General features: G+C 43.8%; 1 long non-coding RNA gene across 1 annotated transcript in view; it reads left to right on the top strand.

Annotated features, from left to right (window-relative positions):
- LOC126064350 (uncharacterized) overlaps positions 1–16,682 on the top strand; it is a 94,493-nt gene extending 77,811 nt beyond the window's left edge. The window contains exons 2-3 of the long non-coding RNA XR_007514487.1: positions 7,267–7,429; positions 15,257–16,682. This is a non-coding gene — a long non-coding RNA (uncharacterized LOC126064350). The remainder of the gene's footprint in view (positions 1–7,266; positions 7,430–15,256) is intronic.
- The last annotated feature ends 2,224 nt before the right edge of the window (positions 16,683–18,906 follow it).

Raw genomic sequence — 18,906 nt, forward strand, 5'->3', positions numbered from 1 at the left:
AAAGGACAAGATCCAATCCTAGGTCTTTTTTGGTGGTAGTGAAGTCCCCGCTGTCTGCCTCTGGGATGGAGCATTTTAAGCCTAACAGGATGGCAACACTGACCAATCCCCTCATTAGGGTTATATATACCTCATTTGCTTGGTCCCACCACTACAAGGTATCCAATTCCCTTGGTGGGCCACAAGCACCTCGTTTGCATAGTCCCACCTAGTCATTTGGTGGGAGTTACAAGATCATGGTGAAAAAAGCCATATAAAAGCAATCCACTGCAACACAGTGCCTGTAGAATTAAAAACTCAGTTTGTTATTTTAAGGCCCATTCTCCAAACTGACTTTCCCCTCTCACTGCCCACTCCCTTGAACTCTGCTGTCTCACTTGATCCCCTCTTTCCACACACTGCAGGCCACCCCCTGGCTTTTCTAGCCATGGTTCTGTCATACTTGGAGAATTGCTTTCCCCTCCCAATCATTTTACAGGTCCAAAGCAGTTATTAACAATTAGTCCTTCAGTAGGGCAAAGAGTCCTCAAGGTGAGGTTATTTAGGTACCAGCCATTCAGGTCTGCTGAATGGTATCCATCTGATCTGATCAGGCTCTCCAAAAGTAATTTCATCTTCACCTTTTCTGCCCTCTGATAAAATTTAACTGAAAAGAGATTATTCCCTTGCTCTGAGCCTCATGAAGTATCAGCATTGCAAAACCTTTAAGGGACTTCAGGTTTGACCACTGGACTCCAGTCCGTCAGTGCCTCCCACTTAGTCCACTCTTTCACAGATACAGCTTCTACAATTACAGTTTTTACAATCACAATTAACTCTGTTAACAATCTTTACTCACACCTGAATCACATAACTGTATCAGCATCTTACTCCACCCTCTCTTCCCCAGACCCAACAGGAAAAGAGGAAACTATTCAGTACGGATCCTCCCTTGTCTCCTTCATTTTGAGTGTAAGCACAATCACAAAAGAATATAAACCAGCCACTTCATGCCTTTATACCCATTGTTTTAGATAGCCAATATTAAATTTCCTGTCCCTATCAAACCAGTACTCTGAGGAGACAAGCATTTTCCTTGATTTGAAGAATTTTCTGTTCTGGTTGGAACTTTGAGCATCTGCATCTATAAGCAAAGTCCAGTCCAGACTGGACAGTGGGTGGGAGAGAGATGCTGATGAAGAGTGAGCTATTTGTATCAGGTGGACACTTCAGACTGTGTTGGCATCTCCTGTCTGGAGGGGGGATGGGAGGATAGAGAGAGTTGGAAGCTGGCAAAATTGTCACGGAAGGAGAGACTGGAAGGGCTGACTCATTAGGGGGAGAGCAAGTGGGAGTATGGAGTAAGGTGTATATAAACTTATATGTGACAGTCTGACTTGATTTGTAAACGTTCACTTGAAGCTCAATAAAAGTTAAAAAAAAAAAAAAAAAGTCCAGTCCAGAGCAAGCTACCAAATTGCAGCAATCTACACCAGCTTATGATGTCAAACATCTTTCTCTTCATTCAGTCAGGTTCTGGTCAGCTCATCCCTAACCATCCAAGCTAGGTCAACAGGTACCACTTGTAGGCTCAGGAGTCCACACAACTCCCTGCATTTCAGGCCAGCCAGCCCCTTCTCTCTCTCTCATCCCTTGTCCCCACAGGCAAGGTCAATGGGTACCAATGGAACATGTCCAAACTCAGCCCATCTCTTCATTGCTGCACTTCCCTCACTTCCACTCATGAGTGGACCCAGGTGGTCCCACAGGCAAGCATACCAAGCTGCCTATTCACCGGTTCCCTTTAACTTCCAGTCCTGGAAGAGGATTCTGTCTGATGGGCACTGACTTTTCCTGCCTCAATGCATCTAACCACTTACTTGAAATCCAAAAAGCAAGAGTCACTTTTTTTCCTGCAGATTCTTTCAAATGCAAATATCCTGTCCTCTCAGCAGTTCTAGGTAGTTCTGCATGTGTTTTCAAATGCAAATTTCCTGACTCTTGAAGGGTTCCAGTGGGTCTCAGGTATACACAGGGCTACTACATTCAAACAGCCTGTTTCTTCTGGCAAATTCTATTTCCCTTTTTAGCATATCCAATCAAGTATTGGCTGAAGGCACAGTTACACACTCTGTTATCTATAATACCCAATATTCATATCCATCATACATTTAGATCTGTTTTGCAACACTAGATAGGGGAAACATTCAATATCCACAGTACATTCAAAGAAACACATGCCAGCCAGAAAAAATACTCCCGTTTCGTCTTCCCTTCTCCACGCCTTGACTATCTTCCCATTCATGTGGCCTTAGGCCTCTGGCTGGGTGAAACCAAACGACCCTGGCCCCCTATCAATCATGTTGTTTAACCCACCTGACTTTTTCCCCAAGCAACTCCAGATGCAGGTTTCTCTACTCAGCTGCAGCATAACATCTCTTACTTTCATTTCAAACATTACAAGTAAAAATAACAAAAGTAACCATCTAAAAATCAAAAGTTTCACTTCCCACAACCCTTCATTCTTTCTCTTACAAAGTCACATACTTTCATGAATCTGGAGTCATTGCAAAGAATTCCACTTCTGACACCAACAGTAAAAATGGCTTGGCAGCAGCATCTAAGCTCCTCTGACTTCACGAGGGTGAGAGAGAATCACCATCACCATCAACAGCCAAAGGCTGATTGCTATGAGACAGAGGTCAGACATACCTCCTCTCTCAAACCGTTCTAGCAATTCTGACATCAGCTGTCTACTCCTCTGCTAGGTTTGACAATTGGTTGCAGCAGCCACAAAGAATTCACAGATGATACTCAGAGTTATGGGGTTGCTTAAGGCAGTAGCAGGTTATAATTCAGGATACAGTTCTTGGATCACGACAGCCTCTTATCAAGTCGTTCCTGCAGGCAGGCCTCTCTCTGGCCCTCAGTCTCTCAGCCACTGGCCCCTTGTCCCTTTGGACTAGCACAGCCTCTGCCTGCTTGGGCAAGTGTTACAAATCTCATTAGTTTCACCGGTAAGTGCCCAGAGGTACCCTACTCCACCAGTAAGCCTCAGCCCGAAGGCACTCAGCTCTCTAGCTCCATGGGTCACCAAACCTACCTCCACCAACTAGTGCCCAGAGGCACCCCAGTCTGCCAGCAAGCCTCCTATCAGAAGCCGCTCAGCTCTCTCGCTCCATGGGTCAGTGAGCCTAGCTCTGCCAAGTGCCCAGAGATACCCCACTCCACCAGCAAGCCTCCTGCCCAAAGGCACTCAACTTTCTTGCTTCATGGGCCAAAAAGCCCACTGTACCATCTCCCGTTCTGCTGCTTCTACTGCTGGCATTTCTCTGCAGCTGCTTCTCACTGTCTTTAGTGTTACATCTCTCTCTCTGTCCAGAGTCTAGGAGGTTCTCAGCACAGGAATCCCCTGTCCAAAGGATGCACTCCACTCCTAGCTCTTCTTTCTTGGTAGTGGTGAAGTCCCCCCATCTGCGTCTGGGTGGGATGCCTCATTTTAAGCCTAGTGCGATGGCAAATCTGACCAAGACCCTTGTTACGGTTACATACACCTTATTTCCATGGTTCTACCTCTACAGGGGTGTCATGCACCTTATTTGCATTATTAACAAGATAACCAAACCCCTGGTGGGCCACTAGTGCTTCATGTGCATAGTCCCACCCAGTCATTTGGTGGGAGTTACAGGACTATGTCGAGAAAGTCCATATAAAAACAATCCATCGCACCACAGTTCTTGTAGAATTAAAAACTCTGTTCATCATTTTAAGGTCCATTCTCCAAGCTGACTTTCCCCTCTCACTGCCCAGTCACTTGAACTCTGCTGTCTCACTTGATCCTCTCTTTCCAGACACTGCCCATGTGATTCTGTATTTGGATGGTGTTCTTTAAAATGAAATTATCTTATCATCCATTTTATCATCAAGGTCACACCATTTATAACACAGTCTCTTCACTCAGATTTCGAAGATGAAAACATAAAATACTTTCAAAAATGTATTCATTGGACTGATACTTCCAGATCCTATTCTAGGTTCTAAGTAGTGGAGTACAACAGAGAAAAAGATAAGGAAGCATTCAGAGAATAACAAATAAAAAGATAGGTATATAAGTCAATGTCAGATGGTAACAAGTGCAATGAGAATTGCTATTCTAGGTAAGGTGGTAAGGAGAGGCATCACTGCAGAGGTGGCATTAGAGCAGAGCTCTAAACGCAAACAGGAAGATATAAATATCTGGGGAAGGACTTTCTAAGGAGAGAAAGCAACGAGTATAAAGGCCCTCGAGTGGGAGGTGTCTGGCATGTTCCAAGCACATCAGGGACCCAGCAAGGCTGAGCCCAGCCAGTAAAAGGAAGGGTGGTGGGAATTGAGCTCATCAAGGGCTCAGGGGCTAGGTCAGGTCAGAACATGGACACCATAGTTTTTGGACCTAAAAAGTGATCAGAAGTCATTGAAGAGTTTTATCCTGGGCAATGACACTATCTGACTCACATTTTAGAAGGGTACTTCTGGCTGCTGTGTAGAGAACAGGTTGACAGGGGCATGAGTGGAATCCACTTAGGAAGCAATTCCTGTAGAAAACATGAGTGGTTGTGGTGGCTTAGATGGGTGGTAGCAGTGGAGAAGATGAGAAGTGTAAGATAGTGCCTATATTTTTAATGTTTTGCTGATGTTTTCGATGTAGACCGTGAGAAAGAAAGAGACATCAGTCAAGAATTACCTCAATGTTTTTGACCTGAGCAAAATGATGCCATCCCTGGGGGAAATACAGGTTTGGGGATGCTGTGAATCAGTTCAGTTTGGACTATGTTATCGTGAAAACACCCTGTTGTTATTGGGTGCCGTCAAGTCGGTTTCGACTCATAGCGACCCTGTGTACCACAGAACAAAACACTGCCTGGTCCTGTGCCATCTTACAATCATTGTTATGCTTCAGCCTATTGTTGCAGCCGCTGTGTCCATCCATCTCGTTGAGGGTCATCTTCTTTTCTGCAGACCCTGTACTTTACCAAACATGAAGTGTTCTGGAATTCCCATTTTTTGCAATGTTATCCATAATTTGTTATGATCCATACAATCAAATGCCTTTGCGTAGTCAATAAAACACAGGTAAACATCCTTCTGGTATTCTCTGCTTTTCAGCCAGGATCCATCTGACATCAGTAATGATATCCCTGTTTCCATGTCCTCTTCTGAATCTGACCTGAATTTCTGGCAGTTCCCTGTCCATATACTGCTGCAGCCAGTTTTGGATGATATTCAGCAAAGTTTTGCTTGTGTGTGATATTAATGGTATTGTTTGATAATTTCCACATTCAGTTGGATCACCTTTCTTGGGAATAGGCATAAATATGGATCTCTTCCAGTCAGTTGGCCAGGTAGCTGTCTTCCAAATTTCTTGGCATAGATGAGTGAGCACTTCCAGTGCTGCATCCGTTTGTTGAAACACCTCAATTGATATTCTGTCAATTTCTGGAGACTTGTTTTTCACCAGTGCCTTCAGTGCAGTTTGGACTTCTTTCTTCAGTACCATCAGTTCCTGATCATATACCACCTCTTGAAATGGTTGAGCATTGACTAATTCTTTTTGGTATAATGACTCTGTGTATTCCTTCCATCTTCTTTTGATGGTTCCTTTGTCATTTAATATTTTCCCCATAGAATCCTTCACTATCGCAACTCGAGGCTTGAATTTTTTCTTCAGTTCTTTCAGCTTGAGAAATGCTGAGCGTGTTCTTCCCTTTTGGTTTTCCATCTCCAGCTCTTTGCATATGTCATTATAATACTTTGTCTTCTTGAGCCACCCTTTGAAATCTGTTCAGTTCTATTACTTCATCATTTCTTCCTTGTGCTTTAGGTGCTCGACGTTTGAGAGCAAGCTTCAGGGTCTCCTCTGACACCCTTCTTGGTCTTTTCTTTCTTTCCTGTCTTTTCAATGACCTCTTGCTTTCTTCATGTATGATGTCCTTGGTGTCATTCCACAGCTTGTCAGGTCTTCTTCAGTCATCAGTGCTTAACACGTCAAATCTATTCTTGAGATGGTATCTAAATTCAGGTGAGATATACTCAAGGTTGTACTTTGGTTCTCGTGGACTTGCTCTGATTTTCTTCAATTTCAGCTTGAACTTGCATATGAGCAATTGATAGTCTGTTCCACAGTCGGCCCCTGGCCTTGCTCTGACTGATGATATTGAGTTGTAAACATCCATTAATAATCGGAACCTGAAATGTATGAAGGAAAATTGGTAATCATCAAAAATAAAATGGAATTCATAAACGTCGATAGTCTAGGCATTCGTGAGCTCAAATGGACTGGTATTGGCCATTTTGCATCAGACAATCATAGTCTATTATGCCGGGAATGACAACTTGAAGAGGAATAGTGTTGCATTCATTGTCAAAAAGAACATTTCAAGATCTATCCTGAAGTACAACACTGTCAGTGATAGGATAATATCCATACCCCTACAAGGAAGACCAGTGAATACGACTATTACTCAAATTTATGCACCAATGACTAAGGCCAAAGATGAAGAAATTGAAGATTTTTATCAGCTTCTGCAGTCTGAAATTGATTGAACTGAGACAGTCAGGGAATCAGGCTGGCTGAAACAAGCAGCCGCTGACTCAGTATTCTTGGAATCTAAGCCTACGTGCAGACCACCATATAACTCTTGTTGCTGGCACCAGAGAACTGCTTGCAATTAACAAGCCAGGTGCTTAGGCGAGATAAGAGGTCATATTTCAAGACCTACATGCTTGACCAGCTATAAACTGCTGATAACCCTCCTGAGTTGTTTTTCAAGTCCCCCAGCAGGTGCAGAGTGTGCGCGGTAAAGATCAACGTAACCTATGAATGACCTTCCTCAAGGGGCAATCGAGAGCAGGAATCCCTCACAAGGACTCGAACCAGGATCCAGAGACATCATGCATGAGCAATGTACCAGAATAAGTCACCGTTGGAAACCCCAGCAGCCTTCGTGACAGACTCCATCTTTGTTCAGACAGACTTTGTCGGAGGATCCATCTTGAATTCCTGCTGCAAGCACATTTGATTTTCATAACCTTTCCTCTTTCTTGGAAATCCTCACCCATTTTATGAATTAAGATAATCCCTTTTTCCCGCCTAAAAACCTTTATGAGCCCTAGGAAATGCTTTTTTCAGAGACTGGAGGCTGTCGTAGGCGAAAACCCCTCTCTCTCTCTCGTGAGCCCTTTCTCTTTTTCTCTAATAAGCTTTAGTTGGTGTGGTCACTTTGCCTCTTCTAATTGATTCTTTGTCAGCAGAAGGCAAGAACCCTCACTTGGGGATCCCAAGACCCCAGTAACAGTCGCAGTGACCACGAAGGGACACTAAGTGTCCTGGGTTGGAGAGGAGGTCTGCGAAACCCTGTTGGACGGACGAGCAGCTGCCAGGACTCGACTTGTCTTGCGTCCCTCCCTACTGGTGAGTAAACCTCTAATCCTGAACCTCTCAAATTAAGCCTCTACGTGAACCGAAATTTTCTCTCTCCCAACCTTATGTCTCGGGTTTTTTTTTTTTTTTTTCGTTGTCTTTCTTACTTTTTTTTTTTTTCTTTTTTTTTTTCGGCCTCACAGAGGGAGGCCACCAGGTGTCGGGTTCCAAAGAGATAGACAACCGTGGTCTTGAGCAGTTTGAAACTATCTTTGGCCGAGGTCTGATCAACCCGGGGTTCCCGTTACTCAGAGTGATTCCCCCTACACAGGACCATTTAGCTCAGGGGCCAGAGAAGATCCCAGGGAGCTCTGGACTGCTATGGTATAATCATTGCTTTCACTTTTTTTTTTTTTCCCTTTGATTTTGATGCCATCTAGTGACCCTCTTTTTAATTTCTCCTCGGAGTTTCTTCACCTCTCTTCCTGAATTTAAACTCCCCCTTTCCCTCCCTTGAAAACTGGATACCTGTTGGGTGAGTGCCTTCCTTACCCTTCATTATTTCTACCTTCTCTGTCTTCATCTTTGGGGGTAATCTCTGTGCCAGTGCTTCTTCCAAATCTCATCTAGTAATTGTCAACTTATAATTTTTCCTTGATGTATCTGTAAGCCATGGATCCAGAATACCTGTACCCAGAATCTCTCTAACCCCTCCAGGAAGCTTTTCTTCTCCTTTTGCTGTCTCGTTAAACATTTGTGTTTTTGCCACTCAGTTTCATATTTTGAAGGGTCTCCTGTAAGTCGGACCTGGACTTGGTGTAAATTAGGATTGTAGAAGACACTCATGGTCTAGAGGACACTCTTCGGTTTCTGTCGTCCCCTCCCACTCTGTCTTTACCTTCTATCTTCCATTTATTGGTGGGGCACTGTAGATCGATACCATTCAGGGCTCCTTAGGGATGCCCGTTCACAAGAACAGAACTCCTTCTCTGGTCCCCTAATTATTGGTCATAAAATTTATTGGCATAGGCGCCATAACAAGCATTCCTAAGGACTCCCCTCTGGGGTGCTTGCTGGACAATTGGTCCCCCTTTGATTTAGATGGCCTGAAGAAAAAGAAACTTAGCTTCTTTTTTCAGACAATCTGGCAGCAGTATACCTTAGGGGACCAGGAGAAATGGCCAGAAAATGGTAGTTTGTATTTCAATACCATTTTACAACTTGATTTATTTTATAAAAGACAGTGAAAATGGAGAGAAATCCCCTATGTGCAAGCCTTCGTGGTCTTGTATCAAAACTCTAATTTAAAAGCCAAATGTAAGTTTAAAGACCCTAAGGAAAAGGTTTTTAAGATTTTTGTGGCCAAAACCAAAGAGACCGATTTGCTCACTGATCCCATTTTCCAAACACCCCTAGACCCATTTCCCTGGTTGCCCAACCTGAGGAGGGGCCTGGATCGCCTTGCTTACAGAAACTCCCAAGTGAGGGGCATTCAGAACCCCCTCCATCTGACCCCCTCCACGCGCTTCCTGTAAGGGGGTATGTAGTTGTTGTCGCTCTGTGGCACCAACTATCTCAGTTGGCAGAACAAGTTGCAAGGACAGAGGCCCTTCTGTGCCACTTTCCTTAACTCAAATCCCTACCAGACCAAACCCCCTGGTACACCCACCTCCCTCCCTGATGGGGTTCCACACAGGGAACAAACTGTACCCCCTCTCCTGCATTCCTCCTTGGGACCTTTGGGGATCTTCCCATTAAGGGAAGTAGCAGATGGAAATGGTGGGACTGCCAGGATGCATGTCCCTTTTTCAGATTTGAGCCAGTGCAAGGAAAGATTGGGTAGTTTTTCTGAGGACCTGCGAAAGTTCAAGGATGAGTTTGTAAAACTCAGCCTGAATTTTAGCCTTACATGGGGAGGTGTCATGGTCCTTTTAACCCACTGCTGCACAATGGATGAGAAAAACAGAATCTTAGTTAAGGCAAGAGAACACCCAGACAATGCCAATGGCCCTCATCCTGCTGACCCCATACTCAGACCAGGAGGAGAAGTGGTTCCAGAGGCTGATCCCAGTTGGGACCATAATGGAAATGGCAGGCAAAGGGCTAAACATTTAGTTACTTGTATGGTAGAGAGAATGCAAAAATGTGTCACAAAACCAGGGAATTACAATAAGGTTAAGGAGGTCACACAAGGAGTGGAAGAAAACCCAGCAGTGTTCCTGGGGCTGCTTTCCAAGATATTCAGGAAATACACTAACACGGATCCAGACAGCCCTGAGGGCAGGGCCCTAGTGGTCATGCATTTTATAACACAATCAGCTGAAGATGTGAGGAGGAAGCTACAGAAGTTGGAGGCAGGTCCCCAAACCCCACTCTCACAACTGGTACAGGAGGCCTTTAAGGTATTTAACAATGGAGACCAGGCAGAGGAGATAAGGAAAGACAGAAAGATAGAAAAGAAGGCCGAGTTGTTGGCCATAGCCCTACAAGGACCTCCACCTTGTAGTAACCCTATGGGCCAGAACCAGAACCATTTTGGACCACCGAGAGAACTCCGAGCCTGGCCAGATGGCTTGGGCCCAGACCAGTGCAGCCACTGTAAGAAAACGGGCCACTGGCAGAAGAAATGTCCCCAATGCCCTAAAACAGGGCACCCAGTGGACCCTTCCCATAGGTCACCTCCCTTTCTGGATCCCCTCTCTGAGGATGTAGAGCCCCGCTATTGAAGATACCCAGAGGACCACTTAGCCCCCGTCAAAAAGACCATCACCATAACATCTGCAGAGCCTTAGGTTACCATCGAAGTGGAAGATAAGGACCTTGAATTCCTTTTAGATATGGGGGCTGCCTACTGTGTCCTGACTCAGCCTCTTGGCCAACTCTCCAACTGTGACAGCACGGTAATAGAGGTCGACAGGAAGCCTAAGATAAGAAATTTTACCCTTCCCCTCATTTGTGGGGCTGAGGGAAGAACTCTTATCCACTCCTTTCTTTATATACCTGAATGTCCGATCCCCTTGTTTGGACGGGAGCTGCTCTCCCAGCTGAAAGCCACTGTTCTGTTAGGAGAAAACCCTCCCAGAGAAAACCTTCTGCTACTCCTAAATGTAGGACAAATTGTGGACATAAAATCTCTTGAGGTGAACAGAGAAAATGTTCCTGACCACATACTTAGCTGAGTAGTCCCTAGAGTATAGGATATCTCTATCCCAGGAAGGGCCAAAAACATTGACCCTATCCTCATTAAATTGAATCCAGGAGTACCATACCCCTGGAGAAGACAATACCCTTTGAAGCCTGAAGCACAGAAAGGAATAAGACCAGCTCTGGAGCACTATATAAAGCAAGGAATAATTAAACCTTGTCAGTCCCCATGCAACACTCCTATTCTCCCAGTGCAAAAGCCGGATTGGAGCTACTGGATTGTTCAGGACCTAAGGGCAGTAAATGAGACTATACACCCTATAGTCCCAAATTCCTATACCCTCCTCACCCAGGTGCCAGGGGAAGCCCAGTACTTTTCAGTGCTGGACTTAAAGGATGCATTCTTTTGCATACCCCTGCATAGTACGTGTCAGTATCTTTTTGCCTTTGAGTGATGGGACCCCAACACTCAGGAGATCACCCAATATACCTGGACTCACGTACCTCAGGGTTTTAGAGACTCTGCCTATTTATTTGGAAATGCTCTGGCTAGAGAATTGAGGGAATTACAGTTGTCAGATAGTATATTGTTGCAGTATGTGGATGATTCATTAACAGCTAGTCCAACTAGAGAGAGTTCAGACAAGAGTACTATAATAGTACTAAACTTCTTGGGAGAACAGGGATACTGTGTGTTTCCGAAAAAGGCCCAAATCTCTAAACAGCAGGTACAGTACCTGGTTTTATATTAACCCCAGGGAAATGGATGCTGGCTCTGGAGTGAAAGAAGGCTATCGCTGCACTACCGGCACCCACTACCAGGAAGCATCTTAGGGGCTTCCTAGGGATGGCTGGATTTTGCTGAATTTGGATCCCTAACTTTGGTCTTATAGCAAGACCTCTGTATGAGGCCCTCAAAGGGGAGGAGAGAGCCCCCTTGGGTTGGACCCTGGAATGTCAGCACTTTAGACAAACTAAGAACGCACTTAGGGAAAGCACCAGCCCTAGGGCTCCCAGATTTAAGAAAACCCTTTAAACTACTTGTACGTGAGAAACAAGGGGTAGCTTTAGGGGTCCTCACTTAGGAAACTGGCCCCATAACCAAGCCAGTAGCCTACTTCTCAAAGCAGCTTGACCCCATGGCCCAGGGCTAGCCAGGGTGCCTCTGAGCAGTTGCACCTATGGCCCTATTAGTAAAAGAGGCATCCAGGTTTTCCTTGGGACAACTCACTGAGGTATTAACTCCCCATCAGGTACAGATAGTACTGGAAGTTAAAGGGAATCATTAGTTGTCTGGAGGCAGGACCACTCAATATCAAGCAATACTCCTAGACACCTGTCATGGATTGAATTATGTCCCTCAAAAAATGTGTGTATCAATTTGGCTGGGCCATGATTCCCAGTATTGTGTGGTTTTCCTCCACTTTGTGATTGCAATTTTATGTTGAGAGGATTAGGGTGGGATTGTAACACTACCCTTACTTAGGTCACCTCCCTGATCCAAGGTAAACGGCGATTCCCTGGGGTGTGGCCTGCACCACCTTTTATCTTTCAAGAGATAAAAGGAAAGGGAAGCAAGCAGAGAGTTGGGGACCTCATACCACCAAGAAAGCAACATCGGGAGGAGAGTGCATCCTTTGGACTTGGGGTCCCTGTGCCTGAGAATCAACCAGGGGAAGATTGAGGACAAGGACCTTCCTCCAGAGCCAACAGAGAGAGAAGGACTTCCCCTGGAGCCAACACCCTGAATTTGGACTTGTAACCTACTAGACTGTGAGAGAATAAATTTCTCTTTGTTAAAGCCATCCACTTATGCTATTTCTGGTATAGCAGTACTAAATGACTAAGACAACACCTCAGAAATCATTTTGAAGGTATGTCACACCTTGAATCCAGCTACACTTTTACCTACCATAGAAACTTCACATTTAGAGCATGACTGTGTAGAAGTAATTAATGAGGTCCACTCAAGTTGACTGGACCTTCAGGACACCTCCTTAGAAAATCCGGATGAGGAATAGTTTACTGACGGAGCAGCTTTGTGGAGCAGGGAGTCAGCAAAGCAGGGTATGCAATTGATAGCCTGACACAGGTGGTAGAGGCAAAGGCTTTGTCCCCAGGGACTTCAGCCCAGAAGCCAGAGCTAACCACCCTCGTTTGGGCCTTGCAATTAGGGAAACAAATGTCTATTAATATTTACATTGACTCGAAATTCACTTATCTTATTTTACACGCTCAGTGCCTCTGTCTGGAAAGAGCAGGGAAGGCTGACAGCTAAAAACTCCCCAATAAAACACAAGGAATTTGTGCTTGAACTCTTAGAAGCTGTTAACCTCCCTAAACGGCCAGCAGTTATTCATTCCAAGGGACACCAAAAGGGGGATGGTTACACAGTCCTGGGGAATAACAGAGCAGATTTGGCTGCTAAACCTTATGCCCCTGGTATTAAGAATGAACTTTCCAGAAAGAAGTGAGAGCCCCTCACCCTCATTGCTCCAGGAGTGATGGCCCTGATAGTAGCCCTGGGAAGACTAACAGCGGGTGTTATTTATAATGCCTCCATGATCCAAAATGTGTCCGCCATAGTGGAAGAGGTGGCTGAACATTCCGGGCAGGGACTTAAAACCCTCACTACCTCATTAGACTCTTTGGTCAACATAGTAATGGACCATAGAATAGCCCTGGACTACCTATTAGCAGAACAGGGTGGAGTTTGTGCTCTAGCTAATGTCTCCTGCTGCGTGTACATCAGTTCCTCTGGGGAAGTTGAATTAAGGGCAAAAAGGCTGTTAGAACATGAGCATGGCTTTGTAATGCTCGGAAGAATTTGGCAGGGGACATCTGGGCCCAGATCCAGGGAAACCTGCCCTCGCTCACTTGGTTTTTACCTTTACTGGGACCTATAGTAGCTGTATTTTTATTATTAATTTTTGGACCATGCCTTTTTAACCTCCTTGTAAAGTTTGTCTCCTCATGATTTCAGCAGTTCCAGGTCAAGCTAATGATGATGTAGGGATTCCAACCCATACCCGGAGAGGAGGAGCCTGCCAGCCCATAGAGATCATTAGAACAGTTAGTGAGAGATTTCAACTCCAATAAGCAGGTCACTGACCCTATGCCAGCTTGAAGAAGTTACAGGAGACCACCACCCATGCTCCTCATAAAAGGTTTATGAGTATGAAATCTCTCAGGGGGAAGTGAGAGGTGCAGGGAATCGGGCTGGCTGAATCAAGCAGCCTCTGACTCAGTATCCTTGGAATCTAAGCCTACGTTCAGACCACCATATAACTCTTGCTGCTGGCACCAGAGAACTGCTTGTGATTAACAAGCCAGGTAGTTAAGCAAGATAAGGGGCCACATTTCAAAACCCTACATGCTTGGCCAGCTATAAATTGCTGATAACCCTCCTGAGTTGTTTTTCAAGTCCCCCACCAGGTGCAGAGCATGTGCAGTAAAGATCGACATGACCTATCCATGACCTCCACAAGATTCAATCAAGAGCAGGAATCCCTCACTGGTACTGGATCCAGGGTCCAGAGACATCACACATGCACAACATCCCAGAATAAGTTATGTTCAACACCCCAGCAGCCTTCACAACAGACTCCATCTTTGTTCCAACATCCTTTGCAGGGGAATCCATCTTGAATTCCAGCTGCATGTGCATTTGATTTTCATAACCCCTCCTCTTTCCTGGAAATCCCCACCCATTTCATGAAGAAAGATAATGCCTTTTTCCCACCTAAAAATCTTTATAAGCCCTAGGAAACCCTTTGTTCAGAGAAAGACTGGAGGCGAGCATAGGCGGAAGCCCCTCTCCATCTCTCCGTCGTGAGTCCTTTGTCTTTCTCTCTAATAAACTTTGGTTGGTGTGGACACTTTGTCTCTCCTAATCAATTCTTTGTCAGCGGAGGGCAAGAACCTTCACTTGGGAATCCCAAGAGCCAGTAACAGAACATGCAATCCGGATGCATTGATAATTACTGGTGATTGGAATGCAAAAGTTGGAAACAAAGAAGGATTGGTAGTTGGAAAATATGGCCTTGGTGATGCTTTAGAAATAATATTGGAGTCATTATTCCCTGTCCTTGAGCACAGAGAATGTGACCCAGATAGCGCTGGGCTCACAAGGACTCACAAGGACACATCGACTGGGCCCTGAGGTATAAAGACAATAGATAGAATAATCTTAGAAAATGTCTTTTAGGGAAACTTTCACATAAGCCAGAACACAAAAACTTTCCACTCTTATCTTTTTCTATTAACATGTAGTGAATAGAAATTTGTTGGCCCAGTGAAGACCCTCCTGACTGTTGTTACTGAAACCTGTACCGATGATTTTTAAGAAAGACAATTCAAAATGTAGGATGACAGTTTCTAGCCAATCTGTGAAAAGGTAAAGCTTTCAATGGTTTTGCCCACTTGTAATGTTAATATATACTGATGACTCTGTAACCTTCCTTGGACTCGGGCAGACATGACTGTGGCAGCATGCTTGTCCGTTTTCCCACTTTTGTCTATTCTGTAATATTCTTTGGACTCAGGCAGACATGGCTGTGGTAACATGCATGTCCATTTTCCCATTCTTGCTTACTCTGTAATATTTCCTTGGACTCAGGCAGACATAGCTCTGGTGACATGCTTGTTTTGCCTCTCAACTTTTGTCTTTTTGAATATATGCCAAACAATATTTCTTTGTGCTTTACTAAACTTTGTGATGTTTTTCCCCTACAGCAGTGATAGAAACAATGCCAGAGATTGAATGATAGAATTTTGCAAGACCGACTTCTTCATTGCAAATACTTTTTTCACCAACATAAATGGCGACTGTATACATGGACCTCACCAGATGGAATACACAGGAATCTAAAAACACCTACAAATGTAAAAACTAAGAAATCTGAATAAAGTATAGGATAAAACATTAGTTAATGAATCACTATTGATACATTATTATTAATTGTGACAACTGTAGCATACTAATGTAAGATTTGATAATAGGAGGAGCTGGGTGTGGGCTATATGGGAACTCTCTGGGCTATCTTTGCAATTTTTCTGTAAATCTAAAATTATTCTAAAATTAGAAGTTTATTTTAAAAATACACACTAAACAACTAGAGATGTCATATAGATTGATTAAATATGGAGTCTGGGATTCAAGGGAAAGGTAGGGGTTAGAGATAAAATTTGGTAATTATCAGCAAATAAAAAAAAAAGTGGTATTTAAAGCCATGGGACTGCATAAGATCACTTAAAGAGTGAGCTTGACATTGAAAAGGTCCAAGGATCAAGCTGCCCAGCTTTTAGAGGTCAGGGAAAGGAGGAGGACCCAGTAATGGAGACAGAGAAGGATTGCCCAGTGAGATTAGAAGGAAAACTAAAGGAAGAAGGTTTTTCAAGAAAGGGAGTTATCAGATCAACTAGTCCTGAGAGGTGGACCCAGATCTCATCCAGACATTCTTCATTGGATTTGGCAAATGCAGAACACTGGTGACCTTGATGAGAATGAGAGGGGAGGAAGTGATAGCCAACATAGCAGGAGCTGCTTGGCCATTATCAAACAAAAACTTTAAGTGATAGCTACTGGGTGTGGCATAATTGGGAGCTGCTCAGACCAAGGGGAACCCGCCCCTCCTGTCCATTGTCCTCAAAGCACTGGCTGTGGCTCAAGCCAGTCAAACCCAGTTTACTAGCCTACATGCCAAAGAAAAAAATGCAATTTGTCTTACTGCATGCCATGATAACCTGTGTAGTCCGTATTTGTATGTACTTCATTGTGAGAGACAGTATAAAAAGTTCTGCCTCCCTCTTTGTTCCAGGAGCTTGATTTGAGGTGTACACATCCTTGCTCCTTGCCTGCATGTTTGCAATAAACTCTCTTCCTCCCTCTTCACCTCACTGTGTCTTTATTGATGAGAAGCCCCAACGAGTACTCCCTGCTTTGAGTAACAGGAGATAGAGCAAATATAAATTACTTTTTAGTAGGAGCAAGGAAGGATAAATCAATACTGTGTTTACCTTCAAATACCTTATTCTTCTTCCTCAAAGAAATTCCTTTACGAGCAAAGAAGTTTTCAGAGGGATGAGTGTTAAATTATGGTACTTCTTGGGTTCTCACTAACTTTACCCCTTATCTGGACATCAATCATGTCCATGTTACATACATTATAATTTTGGTACTGTTTATTATGCTGTTTTACAATATTCATACTATGAATTTCTCATAGTATATAGTTTTTGTTATATTGTTTACTTACGTCCACAAAACTGGTGAAAACTTCTTGAGAACAGCACATTTCAATAAAAAAAATTTGTTTCGCATATAGCACCTCGCAGTGTGCCTGATGTACATATACATATACAATATAGGTGAAAATCTGTGCCATCGAGTCCATTCCAACTCATAGCAACATTATAGGACAGTGTAGAACTGCCCCATAGGGTTTCCAAGGGAGGAAGCCTGGTAGCGCAGTGGTTAAGAGCTACAGCTGCTAACCAAAAGGTCAGCAGTTTGAATCCACCAGGTGCTCCTTGGAAACCCCATGGGGCAGTTCTATAGCATCCTATAGGGTCACTATGAGTTGGAGTCAACTCGAGGGCAATGGGTTGTTTTGTTTGGGTTTTGGGGGGGAGAGGGGAGCTGGAATATTTGCAGAAGCAGACCACTACATCTTTTTCCCACAGAGCAACTGGTGAGTTCGAACTACCAACCTTCTGGTTAGCAGCTGAGCAGCATCCAGCACGAGAAAGCTGGACAATTAATAAGGAAATTGATGCATTTGAATTATGGTATTGGCACAGAATATTGAATATACCATGGACTGCCAGAATAACAAACAAATCTGCCCTGAAAGAAGTACAGCCAGGATGCTCCTTAGAAGCGAGGATGGTGAGACTCTGTCTCACATACTTCAGACATGTCATCAGGAGGGACCATGCTTGGGAAAGTGGAGAGAGGGTCAGCGAAAAAGAGGAGATGGCTGCAACAATGAACTCAAACATAGTAATGATTGTGAGGATGGCGTAGGACTAGGCAAGGTTTTGTTACACATAGGGTCGCTCTGAGTCAGAACTGACTCTATGGCACCTAACAACAACATACAAGATGTATATTTAATTCAGTAGGGAATATTTATTGAATACTTGTATGTTAAGCACTATACTAAATGATCCAGAAAGAGATAAAAGATTATCCATGCCTTCTAGGAACTTCCGATGTAGATAGAAAAACAATACATACACATGTAAAAGTAAATAACATAGATAGCATGTGCAATGTTATATGACAAGAGTGTTACGTGTTAGGGATTTTCTTTAAAAGGACACCTAAATGGAAGTCAGGTGACTTTCCTCTGGGTACCCAGCCTAAGGAGTAGAGGTCTGAAGTCAACGTTCCTTGACCTTTCCAATAGTGTTCAGTCTCTTTTTTCTTAGTCTCTTCTTATGATTTAGGAAGAGTAGGAGCTAGAATCACTGAGATTTAATAGTATTGTCTTTTATTTAGATCTCAGGAATATGATATCAATGTTGCCAAGATGTTGGGAGTACTTATATATATCTGGGAACTTTCACAGTCTGTTGGGTAGATGTTTTATATCACAAGGTCACAATATGCCAAAAGCAGAGACGTTGAAGACCACTAGATTAACTCTTAATGACAGACCACTACAAACTGGGTGCAGAGTTCTTATTTGCAGGTAGGTTACAGTCTCTCTTGCTAATGCTTGTTACAGGATGTGGCTTATCATGCTGATAGAACAAGGGATGAAGGTGGGGGTTGAGGTGCTGAGTTCCAATAAACCATTTGAGCTGAGTTTCAGATGTCTTCTAATTCTCTGCTTTCAGGATTCATGAGTAGGTCAGTTAAAGTTCCTTAGGGTCAAATTGCCAGATTGATCTCTCCTACCCAAGGAAAACTCTGCTACTGAAAATACCCCCAGTAGCTCACATAGGCAGTCTTTTAAAAATATACATGTCCAGCTTCTTGGATCAGGTGGACACTTGAGACTATGTTGGCATCTCCTGCCTGGAGACGAGATGAGAGGGTGGAGGGGGTTAGAAGCTGGCAAAAAGGACACAAAAGAGAGAGTGGAGGGAAGGAGCGGGCTGTCTTATTGGGGGAGAGTAATTGGGGGTGTGTAGCAAGGTGTATATGGGTTTTTGTGTGAGAGACTGACTTGATTTGTAAACTTTCACTTAAAGCACAATAAAAATTATTAAGATATATATATATACACATGTCCAGCCAGATATTCAGATTCAGGAGGCCTGAAGTGGGGCCTGGAAATAAATATTTTGAAAAATCTCTTCGGGTAATGCTAATGTGTTTCTCTGGCATAGAACTCATCTATAGCCTCTCAAAGTTTTCTAACTTAATACTGTAT

Source organism: Elephas maximus, chromosome 20, assembly GCF_024166365.1.
Source record: "Elephas maximus indicus isolate mEleMax1 chromosome 20, mEleMax1 primary haplotype, whole genome shotgun sequence".
Taxonomy (NCBI): Eukaryota; Metazoa; Chordata; class Mammalia; order Proboscidea; family Elephantidae; genus Elephas; species Elephas maximus.